We start from the raw sequence: 17,717 nt of genomic DNA on the forward strand, positions 1-17,717 counted from the left end.
TGCAATTTTTAAGTTATTCATCTTTTTGAGATTTTCCAAAGTATTCACTTAGCTTTATTTTAATTGTTTTACATGACTTTTAAATAGTTTGCACTACTGGGAAATGGGACATAAACAAGTTTGAGAGGAGACAACTGGCTTTTGGGAGGGACAGGACTCAACTCTGAAGCAGAAGGAGACAGGATAGTTATAAAGTATTCTGTAGTGACTCATGGTGACCCACGAAGAACAGATATAAAACTAAATCCCCAGGTACATTGGTTCAGCATTTACCACTCCATATATGAGCTGCCTGCAAACAAAGGCAGGCACTGTCAGAAATGTGGCCACATCTATTACGTAAGGACAGATTTCTATGTTCACACTTCGTGTTGATGTTTTTGGTCATTAGCTCCCCAAAACCGCAAAAGCTCCAAAATCCCAGTTTTCTCATAAGCCATTTGCAAGAAAATGCACCTTTCAAGTCATACAAATTAACCTTTAGCTAGAAATGGGAGGAGTAGGAAAAGGAGTTGGGAGGACTCACCAGGTGTTGTTGGATGCAAAGACTCCTCAGAAATCTGGTTTCAATATGCACTTGGCTATTTTCAGATCTAATTGGTTCCCTAGGCAAAATTCTGAATTCCTCTCTGAGCCTCTTTGCAAATGAAGCACTTGCATGTGTCCTTTTGTCTGCAGTCCAAACCAACAATGATGCCTCTGCCACTTGCTTGGGTTTAAGCTATTACAGTGAACAAATAAAACAGCGACGGAAATAGAAACTCCAATTAAAAGATACTGCTACAGCAGATCATTCTCTCCATCCATAAGCTCTATGATACCCAAGGAGCACTGAGTAAGAGCGCACTGCACATATTAGCCCTGCTGCAGCTCTCTGCTCGCTCATCAAATGCATCACATTAGCAGTTAAATCTCCTCCTTAGGGATTTAGGAACAACTGATGTCAGTGAGGCATATTATAGTAACTCTGAAATATGTTTAAATAAACATGCAGAATAGAAATCTCTATATTATCTCAAATTGCAGACACAATGATATATCAGATATTGATAAGCAATCTGTTTTAACAGAACTTTAAAAGACAATGGTTAATAAGTCACCCAATTCTTCAGAATATTTTTCTATTGTTTGGGGAAATACTCACAAATTTTAATTTTATGTCTAAATATTTGCCAACATTCAGTGTCTAATCACTGAAAAAAAGGAACATATGTTAAATGGTGAGAGTATAAATAGGGCCATTTGCAAATGGCCTGGCTTATCAATATCTTTAAAATATTGTCACAAACATATCTACATGCAAAAACCGCCTCATTCAGAATTGAAACCAAATTACAGTTAATGTAAAAATATTCTTGCTTAATTGCCCAACAGTAACATCAAGCACAATTATGTAGATTAAAAAACCTCACATTTTTAAGAGAAGTGTATTTCATTTCAATGAAAACATCATTTTTGATTTAGGTAAAAGTATTTAATGTCAGAGCATATAGAAAAATATAAAGTGAAACTGAAAATTAGCCATAATTTTCCCTGTCAGAAATAACTCCTCTTAATATAGAGGTGTCTATCCTTTCACACAATTTTTTTTCTCTTTCTTTTTGTATTTTTCCAAAGTCGGAAACAGGGAGGCATTCAGACAGACTCCCGCATGCGCCCGACCGGGATCCACCCGGCATGCCCACCAGGGGGCGATGCTCTGCCCATCGTGGGGCGTAGCTCTGCCGCAATCAGAGCCATTCTAGCGCCTGGGGCAGAGGCCACAGAGCCATCCTCAGCGCCCGGGCCAACTTTGCTCCAGTGGAGCCCCGGCTGCGGGAGGGGAAGAGAGGGATAGAGAGGAAGGAGAGGGGGAGGGGTGGAGAAGCAGATGGGTGCTTCTCCTGTGTGCCCTGGCCAGGAATCGTACCCGGGACTCTTGCACGCCAGGCTGATGCTCTACCACTGAGCCAACCAGCCAGGGCCCTTTCACACAATTTTTTTAAGAGCACAAACCTGCATATGACTTGCACAGACCCTTATTAAAGGATATCATACCATAAAAACTGCACAATTTTTAACATTTAACAGCATAACAGGAACAAAATTTCTAAGTCGATAAATTTAGACCTAGACTATTATTTTAAATTACTGCATGGTTATCCAAAATATAAGCTACATCTATCTTCCTAAAAAATCAATTTTTTGATATCTTCATTAAGTTATTTAAAAATTAATTATTTTTAAATTTTTTATCTCCAAAGTTGTTTTGGAGCTTAGAATACACTGTTTAAAACTTCAAAGAAGTACTTAAAATTTAACTGTGTTACTTTTTGTTCTCTGAGTCATGATTTTTTTCATGTTTGCTTAAATCTTCTTTTTTTCCTACATTATATATACAGGAAGAATCAGGTAAGAACAGTATCAGAAAAGAAGGTGACAGAGTGCTAGGTGGTTGAATATCTGGCTTTTTTTCTTACAGAAAGTGTTTACCTTCTTACATGTGTCCTGTTCTAAGACGGTCTTAAAACTCAAGCTCTTAGTAAAAACCAAGGTACAATAGAAATGAAATTCCAAAGTCAAGTGCCAGACCACTTAATGCATCACTTACAAAAAAAAATCGGTTTCAAAACATTTGGGCATCTCATCTAGGTGCTCAAGAGAGTCCAGATGTAGACAGAGGATTCTGGGACGTGTGCTTTCTAGAGAAAACTGTGCTGCAGGAAAGCACAGAGCAGTTATCTGATCCATCAACTCAAATCCAGCTGTTTGAGGGAAGGGCTCTGTGGGACCACTCAGAGAATGTAAGATACATCCCCTGAATTCTGGAGACCTAGCAGATGGAAGTCTGTTTGCTACCCCAGGAAATCAAGAAGACAGGAGAAGGGCCAGTGAGATCCTTTGGTGATAGTCTGGAAATGACCATTACATGTGAATGTATGTCCTGTTCACCATGGGGCATGCCATGTACGAGTGTTTCCCAAGGACCAACTGTTGACCCTGGAAGAAAGAGTGTTTCCCTTGAGCTATTTCAGTTTTAAGCCAAGAGGACTCTTCAAAGGGATGATGAGACACTCATATGAACCATGGGCTGGACATGGAGCATCTGGCCAAAGGAGAATCATGGTTTACATTGGAGGATCTGCATCCAGAAGAACTCACAAAGGGTATTGTTTGCCTGCCCTGGAGTCCTGACATAAGGTGGAAAATACACCTGTGTATCCAAACATGGCCTTGCCCCAAGCTCAGCTCCTCCTGGGCCAGTCCTAGGAAGGGGCCAACTCTTTAGCCAACACCTACAGGGGGAGAGAACAGTGTGAGAAAAAATGGAGTAGGACTACCCTGGCCTCCCCCCTGAAAGCTGACAGGGCATAGCAGTCCAGGGTGGGAGGTGGGAGATCTGAACCTTAAGTCACATTTAGATCTTTTATTACTCTCAAGGACTGGTCATTCTAACTTTCAAACTGAGGCTTTGTGTGTGTAAAGTGGCCATAATTCTCTCTATTCATAACTTGTTAGTCCTATCCACATTCTTACCTAGGGATGGGCAATTTACATTAAAACAAAAAATGGTAGAAAAAATTAAATTACGTTTTGAGTATATCCTGTGAATGTTACATGCTCAGTGGATTGGTTGCCTAATTCTTAGTGGTTTCCAACCAAAAACATGGCGGTTCTGGAGCAAGATTTAGCTGGTAACAACACTGTCAAAGGTGGGGTAGAAGGAGACAAGTATTGACAGGCTTCTATTTATCATTAAAAAGGATCTCCATCGCCAAGGCAGAACTACAGAAAAAGTTGGAGTACGTGTTGTACTGCACTTGGACATTCATAGTGAAGTATAGTTTATGTGACAGGGATGCAAAGAAATAATGCTTCTTGTCAAAGAATCATTGGGAGTCATTTGTTAGTTATTTTTTGCATCAGGCTTCTTAGTTGAATTTGTAGGCAGACTGTTTACTCACACAAGAAGGAGTCAGTTGGTAGACTGGGACAAGGAACGAATGCAAAAACAAAAGTTATAAGATGTAATGGAAAAAATGAAACTGATGACCATCTGGGAACAGTAAATCTTGTTTGCACAATTTTTGCGTAAACTGATTATCTAGGAGCTAGCAGACAAAGGTCCATCTGGGAAGACTATTTTTGAGGACGCCAACTGGGGCATTCCAGACAACAATTTCCTTTGCTTAGGGATTCTCCAGAAGGCCTTGGGGGTTGGGCTGGGGCAAACAGACTGACCATTGTTCTGGAGGGTCAGCCATTTTTCTTCGGTCAGCACCTCTTTCTTGGTCCGGCCACAACTACACCACTGATCTCAGTAGATTTCTCATTATTCACATCTTTCCCCACCCCTCTTTTTGTGCATTCTGAGATGGTTTGTGTGTTTGCATCAGTGAGGAAGTTAAAGAAACTGGAGCTGTTGCTAAACGCTGAATTTTTCTACACTAGAAAGAGCAGGGAGCTTTCCCTATTTCTAAACACAAGTGAATTTGGGAAGGGAGAAGGGGAGAAGGGGCCAAGACACAAGAGCAGCTCAGGTTTTATTTTAGAAAAAATATTTGGGGAAGTTTATTTAAGAGAATGACTATAATTTGGGGACAACTGCTATGAGGTGATCAGTAGCCTTTGGGGAAAGGGGTGTGAATTTGTGGGGCATTTTTTTTACTGTTTCCCTATGGTGTTTTTCAAGAGTTCTACAATAAAGATTTAAACTGCTATTCAATTCTTCCATAGCTCTTCTGAAGGCAATACTGTGATGAGAATGGCAATGAAAAAAAGGACAAGTTTGTTTTAGTTATACACGTTAAATATTTGAGAAGGCTTCAATAAAGACACTTCTTTTAAAAAAATCCAGCATTCACCAAACTCTTTTGACCACACTATCCTATTTTTAGAAGATGTGTTTTCAAATGTAATTATTTGGGAATCACTTTAGGGAATGTGATTCCCAGTTCATGTTATCTCAGGATAGATCAAGAATTTTTTTAAAAAAAAAAATCACAAAATGTTCACTCTCTCCCCCTAATTTAATTTCAGAGTTATATAAAGTTTAATGGTTGTCTACTGTTTCCCTCAAACTCATGACCTTCCTGGAACATCATAATATGAATTTATTTGGGAATAGAATTATTGCAAATGTGATTCATTAAGATGAGGTCATACTGGAGTAGGGGAAACTCTTAATCCAATATGACTAGCATCCTTATAAGAAGAGGAGAGATACAGAGACAGACGCACAGGAGAATGTCACGTGCAGACAGAGGAAGAGATGGAAGTGCTGTGTTTAGAGGCCAGGTAACACCGAAGATTTCTGGCAACACCAGAAGCTAAGAGAAGGGCATAGGATAGATTTTCCCCCTGAGCCCTCAGAGGGCGTGTGGCCATGCTGATGCTTTGATTTCAAATTCTGGCCTCCAGATCAGTGAGAGAATCCATTTCTGTTGTTCAACAGAGTGTGTGGTAATTTGTAAGGCGAGTCTAAGAAACGAATACAAAGGACATGTTTCAAAATTAAAGAAATATCTGGTTTCACAAACGTGCAAACTTGAAGACCACTCAGCAATAAAACGTAATGAGCTACAGATGCATTAAATAGAACACAGAAATGAATCTCAAAATAACCATGGTAAACAGAAGAAGCCAGGTTAAAAAAAGAGTGAGTACATGCTGAATGTTCCCATTGGTATAAAATGCTAACAACGTAAACTAATTTGGGGTGACAGAAAGCAAGGGGCTGCCTGTCGCAGGTGTGCCAGCAGGGGAGGGAGGGGCGGAGGGAAGGTTTACAAAATGCACGAAGGACCTTTGTGGCTGACGGATACATTCAGTCTCTTGGTCTTATAGTAGCGGTTTCATCAGGTGTGCACATGTCAAAACTTAACAAAATTGTATATTTTAAATGTGAATAATTTACTGTACGTTAATTGTACCTTAATAAAGCTGTCATTAAGATTTAAATCATCAATAACATATTGTGCAAAGTTGCATGGAGGAGCAGCGGTGACAAAGAAATGTCTCCTCTGTTGTGTGCACGCATGCACGCTCTCACTATATTCTTGTTTTTAATTGAAAGTGTTAAAGCAAACACATTACCAAAACAACTCTAATTATTTTCTCTGGACCAGTCTCCAGCAAATTAAGGAGAGGGAGCTGAGAAGCCATTTCAGCCCCAAAATAACACCCAGAGGAGCTTTCTTGTAAGATAATCTTGGCATTAAGCAAGCCCAAGCTCTCCGACACCATTCTTCACGTGCTCAGGGGGATGTCGTGGCGGTGTTAGAATGACCCTTCAGAGTTGCCCCTTGCCCCTCACAGGTTGACACGTTCATTTTTCCTCTCTCACTTTTCTCCTGGCTTTAACTAAACATCACAGCTGAAAGAGGTTACCAAAGCAATGAGTCGAGTTCTGCTATTTCCTACCCATCTTTTAAGGCACAGTCACAGTCGGTCTTCCTCCATGGTAAAGGCTTTGCTTCTGCTTCACCGATTCCCTGCAGCACTCGCTCTGGGTTATGCCAGGTAAATGCGCTGTTCTCGCGCATTGGTTTCTAATGCTGTTGCTTCGTGTGTTAGTCTCGCTCCCCGGTCACAGTGAACCCCGTGTCTTTCAACTTGGAGACCCTCTTATTTGCTTCTAGATTCATCCCTCTACAGATTTTAGGATGTAATTCTAGCTCTAACCGGCTTAGGGCTCAACAACAGCCTGCAGGCTTTCCTCCTAAGCTTCCCTTTCATTCCCCCCTGGGCGCCAGATGTGTCCTTTGTCTGGCTGGACCTCTACTGGGTCAGAGTGCGGTTGATGACTTCAGATGACTGGTCCTGCTTCTCCAGGACAGGGGACATTTCAAATGGGCTGTTCCGCTCTCCCAGGCCAGGAGTGCCTGGGTATGAAGTGACCCCCAGGAGGACACTCACCAGATGAGTGAAGGCAGACGAGGTGCAAATGCATGCTCCCTTGTGATCAGGTGAGAGAGCCTGGAGGTGCACGCCACACTGTCCTCAGGCTCTCCCAGGGCATGAGCTTGCCCATTCTATGGCTGACTTAACACACCTTTTATAGCTGCCTTCCCTTTTTTAGATCGTGTCCCCAATTCCTTTCCAGTACTGAAAGAACCTTCCAGGTAAACTGCTTGCCTGCGAATTCTCATCTCCTCCTCAGGGAAAACCCACTCGAGACTAAGAACTTGTCTTAGACCCCACTGGGTACTTGACTTGCTGACTCCCGCTGCACACTCTTCCTTGCTGCCTCCCACTCTTCTCAGAGCCCGTTTCAGACAGTGGAGTCCACAGTTAGACCTCCACCTATCAGCATATGGTTGAGCCCGGGAGGCTGGCTACCTTCTCATCACAGGCGGCACGGAAGAGTAGAGAGAACACAATTGTTTCTCATAGACCAGTGAGGTCACCAGAGAAAGATCTGTATGATGGCAGAAGGGGTGAGGAGATCTCATCAAGAATATTCTGGACAAGTTCTGTTGAATGCCCAGAGGACAAGACAGAGGTCCACTTGACCATCTGAATAGAGATATACCTTCTTTGCTCAAGAGAGCTGAAGGGGAGCCCTGGCCGGTTGGCTCAGCGGTAGGGCGTCGGCCTGGCGTGCGGGGGACCCGGGTTCAATTCCCGGCCAGGGCACATAGGAGAAGTGCCCATTTGCTTCTCCACCCCCCCTTCCTCTTTGTCTCTCTCTTCCCCTCCCACAGCCAAGGCTCCATTGGAGCAAAGATGGCCCGGGCGCTGGGGATGGCTCCTTGGCCTCTGCTCCAGGCGCTGGAGTGGCTCTGGTCGTGGTAGAGCGACGCTCCAGAGGGGCAGAGCGTAGTCCCCTGGTGGGCAGAGCATCACCCCTGGTGGGCGTGCCGGGTGGATCCCGGTCGGGCACATGCGGGAGTCTGTCTGACTGTCTCTCCCCGTTTCCAGCTTCAAAAAAATACAAAAAAAAAAAAAATAATAAAAATAAATAAATAAATAAATAAATAAGAGAGCTGAAGGGGAGAGAGGCCCTAAAGGCTATCTCTGAAGAACCCATATAAAGACTTTTTAACAACTGGCCAGGCCAATGACTGCAAAACCCCACAGCCCAATATGGACTGATTACTCTGTCTTCCTGGTTTTCCTTACCTCAGGTCTTGAACCCCAAAGTTAGGAAGTGGAAGAGAAAATGGGGAAAGAGCAGAAGAGTAGAGAATAGAATCACACCCCCACCTTCTGTCCTTTAGGGCTCCCAGCTCAATAAAGAACTTTTCTGCAGCTTCAAGTGATGGCTTGGCCTCCAGAATGTGCACACTGAACTGTGCTAGAACCACCCCTTTTTCTTACCGTGGTTAGCAGAAAAAAGGTTTGCCAAACATCCCTAAATTAATTCCTGGAATTTTTTAATGTTACCTCATATGGAGGGCAAAAGCACTTTGCAGATTTGATTCAGGTTATGAACCTTGAGATGGGAGAGGATACTGGATTATCAAGGTGGACCCATTTTAATCCCATAAATTACTAAGAGTGGAGAACCTTTTCCAACTGGAGAAGAGAGAGAGAAAATGGAAGGAGGAGGAGAAACTTGTAGACTGAAGATGGAGTAGAGAGGCTATAAACCAAGGAGTGTGGGCATTGCCCTCAGCTGATAAGCAGCAAGGAATCTTGGTCCTACAATCGAAAGGAATTGTACTGTCAACAACCAGTGGAGCAAGGAGCCACCAGAAAGGAACACAGCACTTCATTCTAGACCAGTGAACCCATGTGTACTTCTAACTAAAATAACTTTCTTTTCTTTTTTTCTTTAGAGGGAGAAGGACATACAGGAAGGGAGAGAGATGAGAAGCATCAACTCATAGTTGTGGCACCTTAGTTGTTCATTGACCTAAAAGAACTTTAAGATAATAAATTTGTGTTCTATAAGCCACTGTTTGTCATTATTTGTTATGAAAAATTAATACATTGACCACCTAGGGAGTCTCCTACCATTCTTGGGAGTCCTCTAAGACAGCAAACCTTTTGTAAGAGGCTCACTGTCACGTTGAAAAATAACAAATACTTTGCCAAATCTCTTATTGTGCTCTGCTTACCAGGGCCAAGGGTGAGAGAACTGGGGTACATGACCTGAAACCAGCGGACCTGTTCTCACCGTGGCCTTTGAATGGACACCAGGGCCTATACTCCTCTCTTCATCTTACCTCATTTTTCTCTTTCGCTTCTGTTTCTGACTCCTAAAAGCTGCATGCATATCCAGAATTTTGCTCAGGGAGGGATTTTTGAAAGTTCCAGTTAATAAAAACAGTATCTGTTCAGTTATTATCCTGGTCTTAAATCCACCCTCTGACTAGATCAGGGGTCCCCAAACTACGGCCCGTGGGCTGCATGCGGCCCCCTGAGGCCATTTATCCGGCCCCCACCACACTTCCGGAAGGGGCACCTCTTTCATTGGTGGTCGGTGAGAGGAGCATAGTTCCCATTGAAATACTGGTCAGTTTGTTGATTTAAATTTACTTGTTCTTTATTTTAAATATTATATTTGTTCTCATTTTGTTTTTTTACTTTAAAATAAGATATGTGCAGTGTGCATAGGGATTTGTTCATAGTTTTTTTATAGTCTGGCCCTGCAACGGTCTGAGGGACAGTGAACTGGCCCCCTGTGTAAAAAGTTTGGGGACCCCTGGACTAGATAGAAAAAAGCCATCTCTTTCCTGGATCCTGTAAGCTCAGCTGATACATGACCATGTTTATTTCCTGCACAATAGCAAACCAGTGATTTTCCAGGCATCAAAGCAGAATGGAGAGGCCTAATGAATAGGTCTCTGGTCACCTGTCCTGGGTGTGACAATGTGTGTGACTTTTTCAACACAGCCTTGTTAAAACTACTTCCTGTCTTACACTCAAAATTCAGGAGTCTAAGGAAGAGCGAACAACTCACAGTGCATTTGCTAGACCTTGCAATTTTATTTCAGCAAATTATGTTAGTTTTGGAATCAGAAAAAACAAGTACAGAGAGTTTTTGTTTTGTTTGTTTTAAAAGAACATTTGAAACAAACTCATCTAGAAGTACACAGGAGTTCTTGTCATCTCAGGTACTGAGATCACGTTTTAAAAAGATTTGTTTCGCCTGACCAGGTGGTGGCGCAGTGGATAGAGCATCGGACTAGGATGCGGAGGACCCAGGTTCAAGACCCCGAGGTCTCCAGCTTGAGCCAAGCTCATCTGGTTTGAGCAAAGCTCACCAGCTTGGACCCAAGGTCACTGGCTCGAGCAAGGGTTACTTGGTCTGCTGAGGCCCACGGTCAAGGCACATATGAGAAAGCAATCAATGAACAACTAAGGTGTCGCAATGAAAAACTAATGATTGATGCTTTCATCTCTCTCTGTTCCTGTCTGTCTGTCCCTATCTCTGACTCTCTCTCTCTGTCTTAAAAAAAAAAAAAAAAGATTTGGCCCTGGCCAGTTGGCTCAGCGGTAGAGCGTCGGCCGTGCGGGGGACCCGGGTTCGATTCCCGGCCAGGGCAAATAGGAGAAGCGCCCATTTGCTTCTCCACCCCCCCCCTCCTTCCTCTCTGTCTCTCTCTTCCCCTCCCGCAGCCAAGGTTCCATTGGAGCAAAGATGGCCTGGGCGCTGGGGATGGCTCCTTGGCCTCTGCCCCAGGCGCTAGAGTGGCTCTGGTTGCAGCAGAGTGACGCCCTGGAGGGGCAGAACATCGCCCCCTGGTGGGCAGAGCGTTGCCCATGGTGGTCGTGCCGGGTGGGTCCCAGTCAGGCGCATGCGGGAGTCTGTCTGAGTATCTCTCCCCGTTTCCAGCTTCAGAAAAATACAAAAACAAAAAAACAAAAAAAACAAAAAACAAACAAACAAAAAAAGATTTGTTTCTCCTAAGAATGGTACTGTTTTCTAAGAGGAAGCTTTGGTGCCTGCTGTTATGCAAATCTTTTCTATCCTATGCTTTTTTCCTCTCTTCTTGATCATTAACTTACAGAGAAGAGAATGTCTATTGATAAAAAATACCTTCATTTTGCTGTCTGTAAATTTTCTTAGTTAACTTTTTTCTTTCAAATTTATGTTTACTGACTGTACAATTCCATGCTGACAGTTACTTTTTTGTTAGCACTTTGAAAAATTTTAGAATACAGGTCCTTCCCGTACCTTCTATTGTAATTGTCATGTATATGTCGTTTTTATGGCTATTTTAGGTTTTTTGGAGAAAAAATATAGGATTATATAGTTTTCCTAGGATGTATTTACATATGATTTCTTTTTATTTATCCTGCTCAGGATCAATGTGCTTTCTAAATACAAGGATTAATTCAATTTTTTTCAAGCTGAGTTCTAAAACATTCTCAGCTATTGTTTCTTCACATATTGCTTAATTTTTTTCCTATACCTTTGATCACACATGTTAGATCTTTCCCCTATCCCTCATCAACTGTCTCTCTCACTGCGTTTTCCCCACGTCTCTGGATACTTGTGTTCAGATGGACTTTCCCATTCAGGAAGTCCCCACATGTGTCCAGTCTGCTGTTTTCCTCATCCAATGAATTCCTTATCTTAATTATGACTGGTTTCTTCAGAAGTTCATTTGATTCTTTTCCTGTTTAGTTTTGAATGGCTCTAGTTGCTTTATCATATTTCCTACTCTTCTTAAAGCTGCACATTTCCTACACCTCTTTACCTTGTGTTCTGTTTCTGTTAATTCTGTTATCTCCAATCATTATCAGACTGATCATCTTACTTGTTGTTTTTGCTGGTTGTCACTCATAGTACCTTGTTCTCCACATGCGTGTTGATATTTGATTTGAGCTCATTTCTTTTAGAATTTCCCCTCTGGGCATGCTTTGGATATTTGAGTCCAGATGCTGGTCCTCTGCAAAGGATTTGCCATTGTTTCTTCTGTCAGCTGATCGGGGCACTACCAACCTAGGAACTCTTACCTTATAACCAGGCCTTGGGTTATTTTAGGACACATAGGTTACATAGGTTCTGCCCCAAACTTGATAATGGTGGCTATGGTCACAGATTTTTAAGCAAGCTTCTTTTTTAAAAATTAGTACTATTATTAAGGTTCCTTCACTGCTGCAGCTGAATGAAGCATGAGTGAGTCACCAGCCTCCCTCCCCTCGGCAAGGTGTTTCCCCCTAATCTACACTCAGGGACATTTGACATCAGAGATAAACACAGAGAAGACGTTACCACCAGCATTGCTTGCTTCTTAGATTTGGCCTTTTTACTGTTATTTTTACTCTTCAAAAACCTCTCTTATTTCTTCACCAGCTAGTTTATTCATTAATTTTTTTTTATTTCTTTGAAAGATCCAGTATTAGGTGACATATGTATTATTAACTAGGGTTTCTCCAAATAGTATATCATATCACTGCTGCATTTGTAACTATGTGTATGATCAAGCAGTTTGTCACTGTGGACAGCTGGAGTATAATGTGGCTGGGGAACGCACCTAAAGTCATCACAAGTGGAGGATGAGAAAACTGAGATTTTATGGGACCAGTTCCCCATTCATCAGGGGTTGAAGATGAATCTGGAGACATTGATTCTGGCACTTTTGGCTTGCTCTGTACACAGGCAAGAAGAAAGCCTTCAGAAAGAGAATTGCTTTCAGAGTGTAGAGGTAAGTACTGATAGGTTAGGGGAAGGGTCCTGACAGTGTCTGCCACAGGGCATCAGGTGGCACAAAGATTAGAGAAAGCCTGTATCTTGAAGCAGTTGGGCTTTGAGTTTCTCGCCCTCAACAAGAAGACTAAAAGAGATGTTAAAATCCAAACAGAGTAGACTCGAAGATTGTGGAAGCTCTGATCAGTTGGCTGAGCCATTTAATGGTGATCTGTTTCTTTAACTCTTCTAGTGGAATGTAGAAATGGCAGAAGATATTGAATTCTGTGCAAAAGAGGGATAGTATAAAGGGAGAAAACAATGCCACAGTAACTGGAGAAGGACAGTGGTAGCTCTGGGGCCCTGACTCAAGGGCCATCCTTTTGCAAAACCGAGCTGATAGTGATTGGCTGCAGATGGTTGGACTCTTGTAACAGGAGACCATGGCTTTACTCTTTAAGGTTCAGCAACAGCTTAGAAAATGTGTGTGTGACCACTAAAAGCATCAGGGAAAAAGCTTTTCTCATTTCCAGAATATAAATAGATTATAAGTCCAGGCATCCCTGCCTCAGTTGCTCAGTCTCTATTTATAGAAGACCCCTTCTACCTGAAGCATTAGTGCCCCCAAAACAAACAGAAATTCAGAAGATTTTGACAGTGTTTTCCCCTTTATTTTCAACCTTATTATCTGTTTGACATTCTATGGGCTTATTTAGGACTCATATCACAGGGTTTGTTTATAAAAGCCCAACCACAAGTATTGGTTTGGAAAATCTAAGTCTTTATTCTAATACAGAAGTTACCTTTTTCTAGCCTTAAACATTTAAATGTGCCCAATCTCCTTGACGAGAACAACAGCCACCTGTAGGGGAGAAACAAAAAGCAGACTAGTATATAAACAAGGCAAGTGACATGAGAAGCACAATTTGCATGTTGCTCATGGAGATTGCCAAAATTTGAACATAAGCTGCTATCTGTTCAAGGATATCAAGTTAGTATTTGTTCAAGGAGTTTCCATGGTACTCAAGATTCTGAGTGACAAAGGAATCTCATTAGTATTCTTGAGGTAGTCAATATATTTCTTATCTTATGCAAATGGCAACACACTCTATGTATTATCTTGTTGTTGGCTTTCTTCATTTAACAAGAATTCCTGGAGACTTCCCTGCAGTTAATGACTGCAGAACATAATAAACATAATAATGATTACCTGCCCATATGTACACAAGCTTCTGCAATCTTATCTGTGGTGATGTGGTTTGATATTCTGTGGATAAGCCATCATTTCCCTATTCATGGATATGTAAGAGGTTTCTAGTCTTTCTTAATTAAAAACTATTCTGTAATCATTAATTTCAAGCACATACCATTTTGCACCTTGGAAGATAAACACAAATGATTTTTCCTGGAGTTATAAAGATATTGCTTAATTGAAAGATGCTATGTATTTGAGATTGTAAAGCCAGTAGCCACGTCCACCATCACAGCTGCCTGGCCCATGCAGGTTCGCATTTGATTCGGACAGATGGTAATGAAACAACGGAGCCAAGAACTGGTGGGCCATTAACTTAATCCTAGCTCTCACCTGGCGGGCGAGTAATACACACAGTGGGAAAACACTTCCCTTTCCATTCAGGGCTTCCAAAGCCACTGACTTATCCGAGTTTCCTAGAATCAAAGCTTTCTACCTCACCAGCCTTATTCACCTCTGTTCCCCATCTCCTTCTCTCTGCACAAACTCTGCACAAACTGGCTTCTCCTTCAGCACTCCACTATCTTGGCTGCCTCTCCTTTCCAATGCTAATTTCAGGAACAGAGAGAGAGAGAGAGAGAGAGAGAGAGAGAGAGAGCGCTCCTGGTTTGCCTCATTTTATAGTATAGAAATCAAAACCTTTAAACCAACATACAAATAAGAAAGTCTCTGATACAAAGTCACTTAATGGGGCATAAATGGGATTCCTCATAAGAGTGCACCACCCCACATCAAGTAACAGTCAAGGGTGTGGGGAGAAGCTTAGTTTTGAAAAGATCTTAGTATTAAAAGGGTGGGAAAGGTTTAGTCTTAATGACTTTGCCGGCTTATAGCCTGTCTCCCACACCCAATGCAAACTATAAGCAAGCAAACATATATATCATATTTACAAACTTATTTGACCAACAGAGATTTTAACAGATTTTGACAAATTTCTCCATTGAAGTATATTGATGTCCCTTCCAACCAGCAATACAGGAGAGTGTTGATTTTCCCACATTCTGTATGCACACTCTAATTCAGTGTGTTGTCAGACTTAACTGATCTTTTTCAATTTAACAAAAGAAAAGGGGTAATTACAACTTATTACACATTTTTCTTACTATAAACAACACTGAGCATCTCTTCTGATGTCTAAGAACTGTGGGGGGGCTTTGGCTTCTTTTAATTAGGCTGTGACTAAGGTGGTTTTTTACTTTTTGGATTGCACAGACTCACTAGAACTGTGTCTGCCGCAAATTGAGGTCGACCTTTTAGGCAAATAAAATTAAGAACAGACCTAATTTGAGAGTCAAACTTACTGAGTCTGTGTGCAAAAAAAAGCTACCAGGAGAAACGGATGCTGATGAGATGATGCTGTAGATACATACTTAATGACACAGAACCTGTATTTACAATACAGGGGAAAAGGTTTAAAGAGGAAAAAGTAGTTAAAATAATACAGTGTTATTCCTCTTCCTTAAAAAAAATATAGTATGTGTTTATAGAATGGTTATTAGAAGGATATATTTTATGAAAAATTAGCCATGATCACTTTGTACAAGGACACTAATGCTATTTTATCCTAATACGTGCTTTACTATATTTTTGAATTATTGTCAGTTATTTCTATATTAAACATTTTTAAATAGTATTATATTTTAAAAATGTATCCTGCCTCATTGGCAGATAGTCATTAAAATACACAAAGTAATGAGAAGAGCATCAGTGTAAGAATCAGGAGACCCAATTCTTAGTCCCTGTTCTGCCGTTAAGAAGCTCTGAGATATTGAGCTTGTAGTTTAATTTTTCTGAGCATCAGTTTTATTATTTGTGATATGGGGGAATAGGACAAACTTATTTTTTAATCTCTTTATGTTAAATTCCTACCATATATATTGAGATGAGATACTTTTATACTAATACTGATTAAGTCCTTTTATAGATGTATGTTTGCATTTTGAATAGTTGGACTTCATAAAATCAAGGTGATTCTATGTGTGTCTGTTGTTTCTTTTCTTTTTTTTATTTTTTTATTTTCTGAAGTTGGAAATGGGGAGGCAGTCAGACAGACTCCCACATGTGCCCGACCGGGGTCCACCCAGCATGCCCATCAGGGGGTGATGCTCTGCCCATCTGGGGCATTGCTCTGTTGCGACCAGAGCCATTCTAGCACCTGAGGCAGAAGCCATGGAGCCATCCTCAGCACCCGGGCCAACTTTTGCTCCAATGGAGCCTTGGCTGCAGGAGGGGAAGAGAGAGACAGAGAGGAAGGAGAGGGGGAGGGGTAGAGAAGCAGATAGGTGCTTCTTCTGTGTGCCCCAGCTGGGAATCAAACCCAGGACTCCTGCATGCCAGGCCAATGCTCTACCACTGAGCCAACCGGCCAGGACCTGTTATTTCTTATGTAAATGTATTGTCTGTGAACTGTGGTGGTGTGCAATGCAAAACAAACCTTCACATGGAGAAATGATCTTTTTAAGGCTTATTGAAAAAGGTTACTTTGGTAACAAGACAACAAACCCACCCACTTCATCTCAGGGGTCAGAACAAGGTTCTCTATGTAAGCATCATTTCTGTTCTTTAGATACAAACTTTGAAGAAGCTTCAATGAGATTATTTAAATTTAAATATTAGTAACAAGGACTTTTCACTCAAAGACACAGCACTTTGAATTATTCTGTTATCATTTTATACGAGCAGGTTTATTCACATAATCAGAGAGAGGTCAAGTCTTTGAGGACACAGACATCACTCATATCTTCAGTGCTTTCCCACCCAACAGGATCATAATAGCTACCATCTATTGAATATTTACTATATGCTGGTAGAGTACTGAGTGCTATATTTGTGGATCATCACTCTAGTTTTTACAACAGAGGGTGTATCAGTTAGCACTTGATGTGTAACAAACACTCCAAACTTGTTGGCCTAACAGGGTTGGCAAACTCATTAGTCAACAGAGCCAAATATCAACAGTATAATGATTGAAATTTCTTTTGAGAACAAATTTTTTAAACTTAAACTATATAGGGAGGTACATTTCTTATCAAGGTAGCATCCGCACATGGTATTTTGTGGAAGAGCCACACTCAAGGGGCCAAAGAGCCGTATGTGGCTCGCCACTGCAGTTTGCTGACCAGGGGCCTAAAACAATAACTATTTATTTATCTTATGTTTCTCTGGGTTGGCAATTCAGGATAGGCTCAGCCAAAAGTTGGTCTTAAATGTGCTCACTTACATGTCTGCAATCAACAGCTAAATTGTTTGGACCTGACTGGTCTAAGAATCAATATCTCTTGTTCTATATGGTCTTTTATTATTCATCAGGCTACTTGGGGTTATTAGCATCACAATTGTAAAGTTCTAAAAGTGACAAGAGATTTCCCCTAATGTGTGAACATTTTTCAATCTTCTGTCCTGGGAACCTTCCCACCCTCTCTTTAGCAGTATGCTTGCTAATGTTTCATTGGCCAAAATAAGTCACAAGGCCAAACTTAGAGTCAGTGTGGGAGGGGACTACTTAACACATGTGTGAATGAGCTGCTATTGCAACAGTCTACTGCACAAAATGTTTGTTACTAGTGGTTGATAAAGAGTGAATCAACAAGGGTCCTAAAACTAATCCTGTAGTGGTAGGGAGCAGGAAGAGGAGGGAAGCACTCACCAGGGTAGTCTTACCCAAAGAATGCTGCTTCCTCTAAGGGACTGCTTGTCTCAGTTTAGGCATGTTTTGCTGGTGGAAACATTAGAGCAATCTAGTTCATTTTCAGAAGTTTTCTAGTTTGCATTAAAGATTACTCAGGTCCTTCTAGCTCCTCAACACTTTGGGTAGCTTCTATCAAAGCCTATAGATAGAAGGATCCAAGAGCATTGATGTTTCTCCCTTAACCTCTACCTGCTAACCCCACTGATCAAGAA

At 41.5% G+C, this 17,717-nt stretch overlaps 1 pseudogene; it reads right to left on the minus strand.

Moving 5' to 3' along the window:
- Nucleotides 1–11,373: 11,373 nt before the first annotated feature.
- LOC136406622 (zinc finger protein 200-like) overlaps nt 11,374–17,717 on the minus strand; it is a 31,292-nt pseudogene continuing 24,948 nt past the window's right edge.

Source organism: Saccopteryx leptura, chromosome 5, assembly GCF_036850995.1.
Source record: "Saccopteryx leptura isolate mSacLep1 chromosome 5, mSacLep1_pri_phased_curated, whole genome shotgun sequence".
NCBI classification, from domain to species: Eukaryota; Metazoa; Chordata; class Mammalia; order Chiroptera; family Emballonuridae; genus Saccopteryx; species Saccopteryx leptura.